Raw genomic sequence first — 7,856 nt, forward strand, 5'->3', positions numbered from 1 at the left:
ATGTACCTTTTCTCAGGCTTCCACAACAATAAACTTTCATCAACTGTAACTGACGGTCCTGGCATGTAGGGCAACTGAAATGCTTCAAATAAATGGTCAATCAAAGGACGTAGCTTGAACAAGCGGTCGCGGTTTGGATCTTTCTTATCTGGCTCATTTCTGTTGTCATTCAAATGAAAGAATTTCAGCAGCAAAGAGAATCGGTTACGTGTCATGATAGCTGCAAAAATAGGTGTTGTATACATAGGATCTGTAGACCAGTACATCTCAATATCTGGTTTTCTGATTATTCCCATCAACATCAAAATCCCAATGAATTTTTTCATTTCGTTTTCATCAGTGTCTACCCAAGCACGAACATGGGAATGTGGAGGTAAATTGGGATTTTTCTCAATAAACTGTGCTACAGACAGATTTGTCTGATGAGCAAAATGTCTGATCAAATCAGGTGACACAAACAGCTCATAAAACTGCTCAGCAGTGTAATTGTTTACATCAACAGTAAAGCCACACGTTGCCTCAAACGGATGCAGAAAAGGTAGTTCACCTCGGGCAGCAGTCCAGTTGAGATGCTGGGGATACACCCACTCATCGCCGTCTTCCGATGCGTCTTCATTCACAGTATCATGCAGCACACGTTGCTGATCATTATTGTCGCTAAAATCTTCTTCAGAACTGCTACAATCATGATCAGAATTATTGTCCAAAATCGCCTGCAAAACCTCACTTGAAGTCAGTTTACGTTTACGTATATTCACAGCTTTCACTTTCGAATCACATCACGTGATCGGCCAATACAAGCGCAGAGTTTTCGAAATACAACGTAGTAATAATACCCACGCCAAACTGTCAGTTATACTACGCGCCAGGCATTCACATAACCACAGGCAAATGTGCCGGATAATTCCGGCAGTAAGGCGTCAGCATTGAAGCTACGATGCCGGATATATCCGGCAGAGGGCGGTTAAGGGGTTAAACAGTTATATAAGCAACAAAAGGAAGTTGATCGAGTGACATAGTGTGTTGGAGAAACTCGAAAGCTCAAGTTCACAAAGTCGCACAGTGCCCGAAATAAAAAAGAAGTTGTCACATATCAAAGTCGGCATGAAAAGGCGACTCGTAGCCCACCGTCTGAGTGTCATATGAAAGCTTATTAGGGTACAATGAAAAAAAAATGTCACACAGTGTGAAAAACCACAAAATGTCAACTTTAATCTTGAAATTTCCACTTTAATCACATAGTTTTTTTTGTCATTAAAGTAGAACATCATAAACATCATCTCAAAATTGTTTAATTTACTAGTTTCTCAAATCCCATCGTAACTACAGTAGCACATTAAATGCTTTGTTTTGTAGTTGATCTTCTATGTGCTCTATGTGCCTGAATCACTACGTGTTCTTCCTCCGACAGGACACAGAATCCATTACATTCGTAATATTACAGCTCTCTGAATAATTAAAATACTGAGAAGTATACGTGATATCATTTTCATGATGATATGAGTTAAAGCATGTTATTAAACATGGGAACACGGTGGTGCAGTGATTGTTCATGTCTTACGCAAGATTCTTGCTGCGCCATGCGCAACCTTCGATGAAATGCTTTATTACAATAGTACTGTCTTTTTCAAATGTACTAACCCCCAATTCCTGTCCTTACTTTTCTTTCTCCAAATACCTAATCGCCACATAATCAACTCTGCAAACAGACGTTAAGCCATCTGTAAGCTTAGAACGCTGATTCTTCAAAACTTTTAAGGAACATCGAAATATCTTCGTAATGTTTAATTATTCTATCCATCTATCCTCCCAGTGTTGCACCAGCCACAGCATGAATACAGCGCGAGGCAGGAACAATCCGTGAACGAAGCTCAAGTTTCTCGCTAGCGCTGCGGCACCGTGTAGTTAAAGTTAAAGTTTTATCTGTATAATATAATAAATATATTTTGCTGCATTTCATCTTAAAAATGATATCATCATTTTTATAAGGATGTAAACATACAAGGGCCATACAAGGATGTCTTTGATTTTTGAACTCTGTGGTTTCACCAGTCCCCCTCCCACCAGGTAGCCTAAATACTTGGCCTCGTTCAACCCAAAAAAACATTTCTGGGGATTGATACGTAGCCCGGCCTTCACTAGCATCAGGAGGACGGCGTAAACCTGCAGCACATGCGGAAAAGATGACAACGTCATCAAGGTAGGCGGCACAGTAGGACTGGTGGGGCCTTAGCACTCTGTCTACCAGATGCTGAAAGGTTGCTGGTGCCCCATGCAGTCCAAAGGGAAGGACCTTGAATTGCATGTGTCCACTGGAGTACTAAATGCCGCTCTCTCTCTTGCGGATGCCGTTAAGGGAATTTGCCAGTATCCCTTCCTCATTTGAAGAGTAGTCAAGTAACAGGCTGTCCCCAGCCTCTTGAGGAGTTCGTCTTGATTAAGACGTCAAAAGCCATTGCAAGATCTCCACAACCCGTCAGGCTTAGAAATGAGGATGATGGGACTGGACCAAAGACTGTGACTTTCTTCAATAATGTCCATGTCCAACATCCGTTGAACTTGTAACTCCACCTCTGCACGTTTCGTCTCCAGGAGGCAATAGGGCCGTTCCCTGACTACCACCCCTAGGTCCATCACTATGTCATGCTGAATCAGTGAGGTGCAGCCTGGTGCTTCACTGACCACTTCCGGGATAGACAGGATCGCACTTTCGAGCTCCTGTCACTGGTGGGGAGTCAGATTGTGGCCGAGGTTAAGTTCTACTTTTTTTGACAAAAAGGAGAGGATAGGGCCGGCAAGAGGGTGGTCTTCCCTGTCCTTCCATGGCTTCAGTAAATTAACATGATATACCCACTCGCTCGACTGACGGTTTGGTTGACTCACCAAATAGTCAACAAGCCTTTTTCTCTCTTTAACCTCGTAAGGGCCCTGCCAATGAGCCAGCAATTTCGAGTGGGAAGTGGGCACAAGCACCATTACCCGATCTCCTGGCTGAAATTCTTGCAGGGAGGTGTTTCTATTGTAGTTCCGTGCCTGCAGTGCTTGAGCCTTTGACGTGTGTTTCTTTAATAGGGATCGGATTTTTTCCAATCTACCGCATAATTGCCCAATATACTCTAAGATGTTGGTGGAGGGAAGTGCCTCCCCTTCCCAACCTTCTTTTAGAACGTCCAAAATGCCCCAGGGTTGGCGTCCGTACAAAAGTTCGAAAGGGGAAAACCCCATGGAGGCTTGTGGTACCTCCCAATAAGCGAAAAGTACCAGGGGTAAAAGCTGGTCCCAGTTTCTATCATTCATGCTGACTACCTTGCGGAGCATCTGCTTGAGGATCTCATTGAATCTTTCGACCAACCGATCCATCTGAGGATGATAGACAGATGTTTTTAGATACTTAAAGCAGAGTAACTTGGCAACCTCCCTGAACGTATCCGAAGTGAAGGGTGTACCCTGGTCCGTAAGGACTTCTTTGGGTATGCCCACTCAGGAAAAAAGTCCTACTAATTCCCATGCGATATTTTTTGTATTAGCAGCTCGCAGGGGAACAGCCTCTGGGTACCGAGTTGCGTAATCGAACATAAATTAATATGTACTTGTTGCCTCGCACCGAAGGCTCCAGGGGTCCTACCAGATCAACACCAATTGCCTCAAAGGGAACATCTATAAGGGGAGTCAGGACCAGAGGAGCACGATCCCTCCTGGGTATCTGACGTAGCTGGCAGACTGGGCAAGACTGACAGAAACATCGGACCTCCTCGTTGATCCCAGGCCAACAGAACCAGAGTTTCGTCTGCTCGAGAGTTTTCTTGGCCCCGAGATGGGTGCCTAAGAGGTGTGCATGAGCTAGTTCTCAGACCTCCCGCCGGTAGGTCCACGGGACTAACAACAACATCCGTGCCTTGCCTTTGTGTTCCGCAACTCGATACAACAGATCATTCTCCAAGACTAAATAGGCTCCTGGTGGTGGGGAATCTGACAGCAACACGCCATCTACAGAAATGATGGCATTCTGGGCAAACTTCAGGGAATGATCGTTCCACTGTTCTCTTTTAAAAGAAGCCGGCGTAGAGCAAAACTGATAATCTATGCCAGCGAGCAGATCTGGTGGAAGGACCGGGGTAGCGACCATCCGACCTGGATCTTCACCTGTTTGCACATCCAGGTCGAGGTCCGTCGCCGAAGAGGGCTCCCCCTGATCGTCCACGTCATCTACAGTTACCAAGGAGCATGGCATGGGAGCAGCTGGGAGGGCCCCTTGACCATCCACAATTAGATCCATGCTAGGTTCAGGAGTGATCCCTGCACTACCGTGTATACTTTTTGACCAGTCTTGTCCCAATATAACTGGAAAAGGGAGCTCTGGCAACACAGTGACGAGCAGTTGTTTCAGATTCCCCTTCCAAGTTATGAAGCACTTTGCGGACCTATGTGACCTAGTCTCCCCGTGTACACAAGTCACACTTGTTCTTTGAGCTACCCACTGTTGTGGTAGAACATAACGGCAAGCAACAATGGTAATGTTACTCCTGGAGTCGAACAACACCACAACCGAGTGCCCATTAACCAACGCCACTCCTGTATTGGAGACAGCCAAGGGATTCGACAGAACACAGTACCTTTCTCCCCTGGCCCAGGTGCAGTCCATTGGCTCGATGTTTAACACTAGAATTACCAGAGCCTACAAAAAAACTCATAAATCTGGCCCACCTTAAATCCGTTTGCACCTCTGTGTCAGCGTCTTTTGTCCTGTAAATGTGCCGATTAAGACAAGCAGCAAGCAGCCTGCTATTTCATCCCCCCACCGTCGCAGAATGTTCACAAAGTTCTCCCAGCTCATGCCTTGTTTGATTATCTTGGAGTGAAGTGCTAGAGTTTTAGAGTGGAAATAATAGATCGTTATTTGGAACACATGCATTTCATGTGTGTTCCGTTTCTACAGTAATCTGTGTAAGCACAATGTTAAAACAGACGCTTTTTCATATTTTAGTAATAAATGTTACAAAATGTAGGCATAAACTGTAGAATGTGTGAAGCCTGAAGTCCAAAGATCAAATAAACACTTTCACAAAAGGTTCAAGGAAGATAGAACAGCTTCCATGGCGTAGCAGTAAGATTTGCTGACTTGTAATCAAGAGTCCCCGCTTCGATCCCCACTGCCTCCTATATTTGCCGTTTTCAGACCTCTATTTTTCACAAACCAACAGACAGATAGACATATCTAAAAAATGACAGTTTCCACCCAAAGCATATACGGAACTCCATCATCTACAGCCAGGCAATACATTACAATCGTATTTGCTAAGACCCAATGGATCGGGACACACAACTGCAGAAACTCAGGACAGACTTTATCAAACAAGGATACACTCTCAAATCAACAGACCTACAAATCAGGAGAGCTACAGCTATACCCAGAGAAAACCTTCTGGAATACAAAGGTGCAGAAACCAAGAACCGGGTCCCACTAGTTGTAACTTATCATCCACATCTGGAAACACTTCACAAAATTATGAAAGAACTTCAACCCATTGTACAGAAGGACAACAAACTAAAGGATATATTCCCAGAACCTACCCTCCTTACATACAGATAACCACTAAACCTCAAACAACTGATTGTCTGAAACTCTGTGTGTGGCTCAGCAGCAAGTGGCTCATCAACTCTGCCTACAGAATAGGTGTGGCACCAGTGCACATATCTACACGACAGATCAGGTAGTTATACCAAATTGCCAGCAGGAGCATAGAATAAAGGGTTCATTCACATGCAGACCTGCTAATGTGATCTACCTATTCATGTGCATAAGGTACCCCAACACTGGACTGTATGTAGGGGAAAGTGGTCAGACACTGCGCCAGTGAATAAACTCACATAGATTTCATATTAATCAGAACAGTGTTGAGCTTCCGGTGGCAGCACACTTTAACAGTAATGGCCACAGCATAAAGGATCTGAGGGTCACTGTGTTTATGGGTAATTTCAAGACCCAAAAGGAGCGGAGAGAATGGAAATACAAACTTATGCTTAAATTCAATACTCTACAAAATGGTCTGAATAGAGACAAGTTTTATGACCAGATATGTGGACTAACAGATTGATTGACCAGCTGACTACATCAGAAGCCTATCTAACAGACACTGCACTTCAAAAAAAAACCTTACAGGACGTTTGCTAGTGATGGTTATCTTATCTCTACATTTTATTAGTTCATTGTTCTCTTCTTTCAGGGTTAATTCATCTAAGGTCTATTAATTTTGTTAACATTTGAACAAAAAGGTTGCTAAGATGAAAGAAAAAAATCACTTTGCTGTCTCAATATAAGCTAGAGTATTTTTCAGTTTCTTTGTTACACCTTGCCTGATAAAGGGGCCTTAGCTTCCTCAAAAGCTTGCATTTGTAATCAATTTAGTTAGCCAATAAAAGGTGTCATTTCACCCTACTTCTTCCGATCTCAAACCATGTATGACTATTATATTATACTAAAATATTTTCTTGTTATGCCTGCATAGATAAATCATCAAACAAATCTTAAACTTGATACTTAAACTTGATATGTGCAATGCAGAAATTGCACAGTTAATACTGCAGGTTAATTATGGGTACCTGAAAGATATTGCATCTGTTAGCTAATGCTTTTGTGAGCTGCTGTCATGCTCCTTCCCAACAAACAAATGTAGAATTGCCATTATTGTTTCTCTAACAGAGAGACCAAGATAGTGATCATACTTGTGCTAATGACATATAGGATTAGGGTCAGCATGCAAGAAAAAATGACAGCTATTCAGGAGGAACTGCCAGCTAGAAAAGCCAAGCAGCAGTTAGCTTAGGTCAATAAATGTTCAAGTAAACAGACACCACGGACAAAATGCAATACACAAAGAGATTCTACCTTACTGGAAAGCAACAAAGCAATGAAATAAGTATGCCAGTAACCCTGTCCGACAGCCCAATAAAACTTTACAGCTGGTGTTTGAGGAACATAGACAGTTGTCTCCAAGCAAGATGTGATGAGATATAAGAACCTTCATCTGCTACTAAGGATAATCACAGCTGGTTGGCAAAGAAGGTAAGTGAACAAAAATGAAATAAGAACAGGACCATATTTTTTCATTGTTCAAGATCAAAGCAAAATTCTAATCGTACCATGTTAAAAAAATAATTTCAAAAACATTATTTAGCTGCACAAAAAAGTTATTATCAAAGCAAAAGACCTGTTATTTTCATCCTTCAGCTAAAACAAAACAATCAAGCTGGTTTTTCTTTTTTGCCCCAAATTATTTTTTAAAACCTCAAGAAGATGCATCTTCTTCTGTTCAAATAAAAAGTGAAGCAAAATTCTCACAGAAAGTGAAGGTACGATAAGCTTTGATTTAATATGGCACTCTTATGTCATATGCCAAAAAGTGTGGGACGCCAAAACGAATGATTTACAACTGCAGAATGAAAACTGATTGAAATCAAACCTGAACCAACATAAACTGACAGAAAAATAAATTAAATAAATTGAACCATGATATTGGTTCTGCAACTCAAATTGGCATTATCAGGAAATCATCAGAGATCAAGGATTACACTTCATTTCATACATTTTCCATGAAAAATGTAGTACTAGGGTGTTGTACTGTGTTAACCATTATCAATGTTGTGAGAAGTCAAGCAAAATGACACCTTTTATTGGCTAACTAAAAAGATTACAATATGCAGGCAACTCAGGTCCCTTCTTCAGGCAAGATGTAATCCATAAAAATAAAATGCAAAAATACAAAAAATTCAAGAAATAACAAATGTGTAAAATTACCAAAAGCAGTTTGAAAAAAGAAGAAGAAGAAGCTGTTCAAATGCCCAAAATTGTATTGTAT

Source organism: Erpetoichthys calabaricus, chromosome 3 (genome assembly GCF_900747795.2).
Source record: "Erpetoichthys calabaricus chromosome 3, fErpCal1.3, whole genome shotgun sequence".
NCBI classification, from domain to species: domain Eukaryota; kingdom Metazoa; phylum Chordata; class Cladistia; order Polypteriformes; family Polypteridae; genus Erpetoichthys; species Erpetoichthys calabaricus.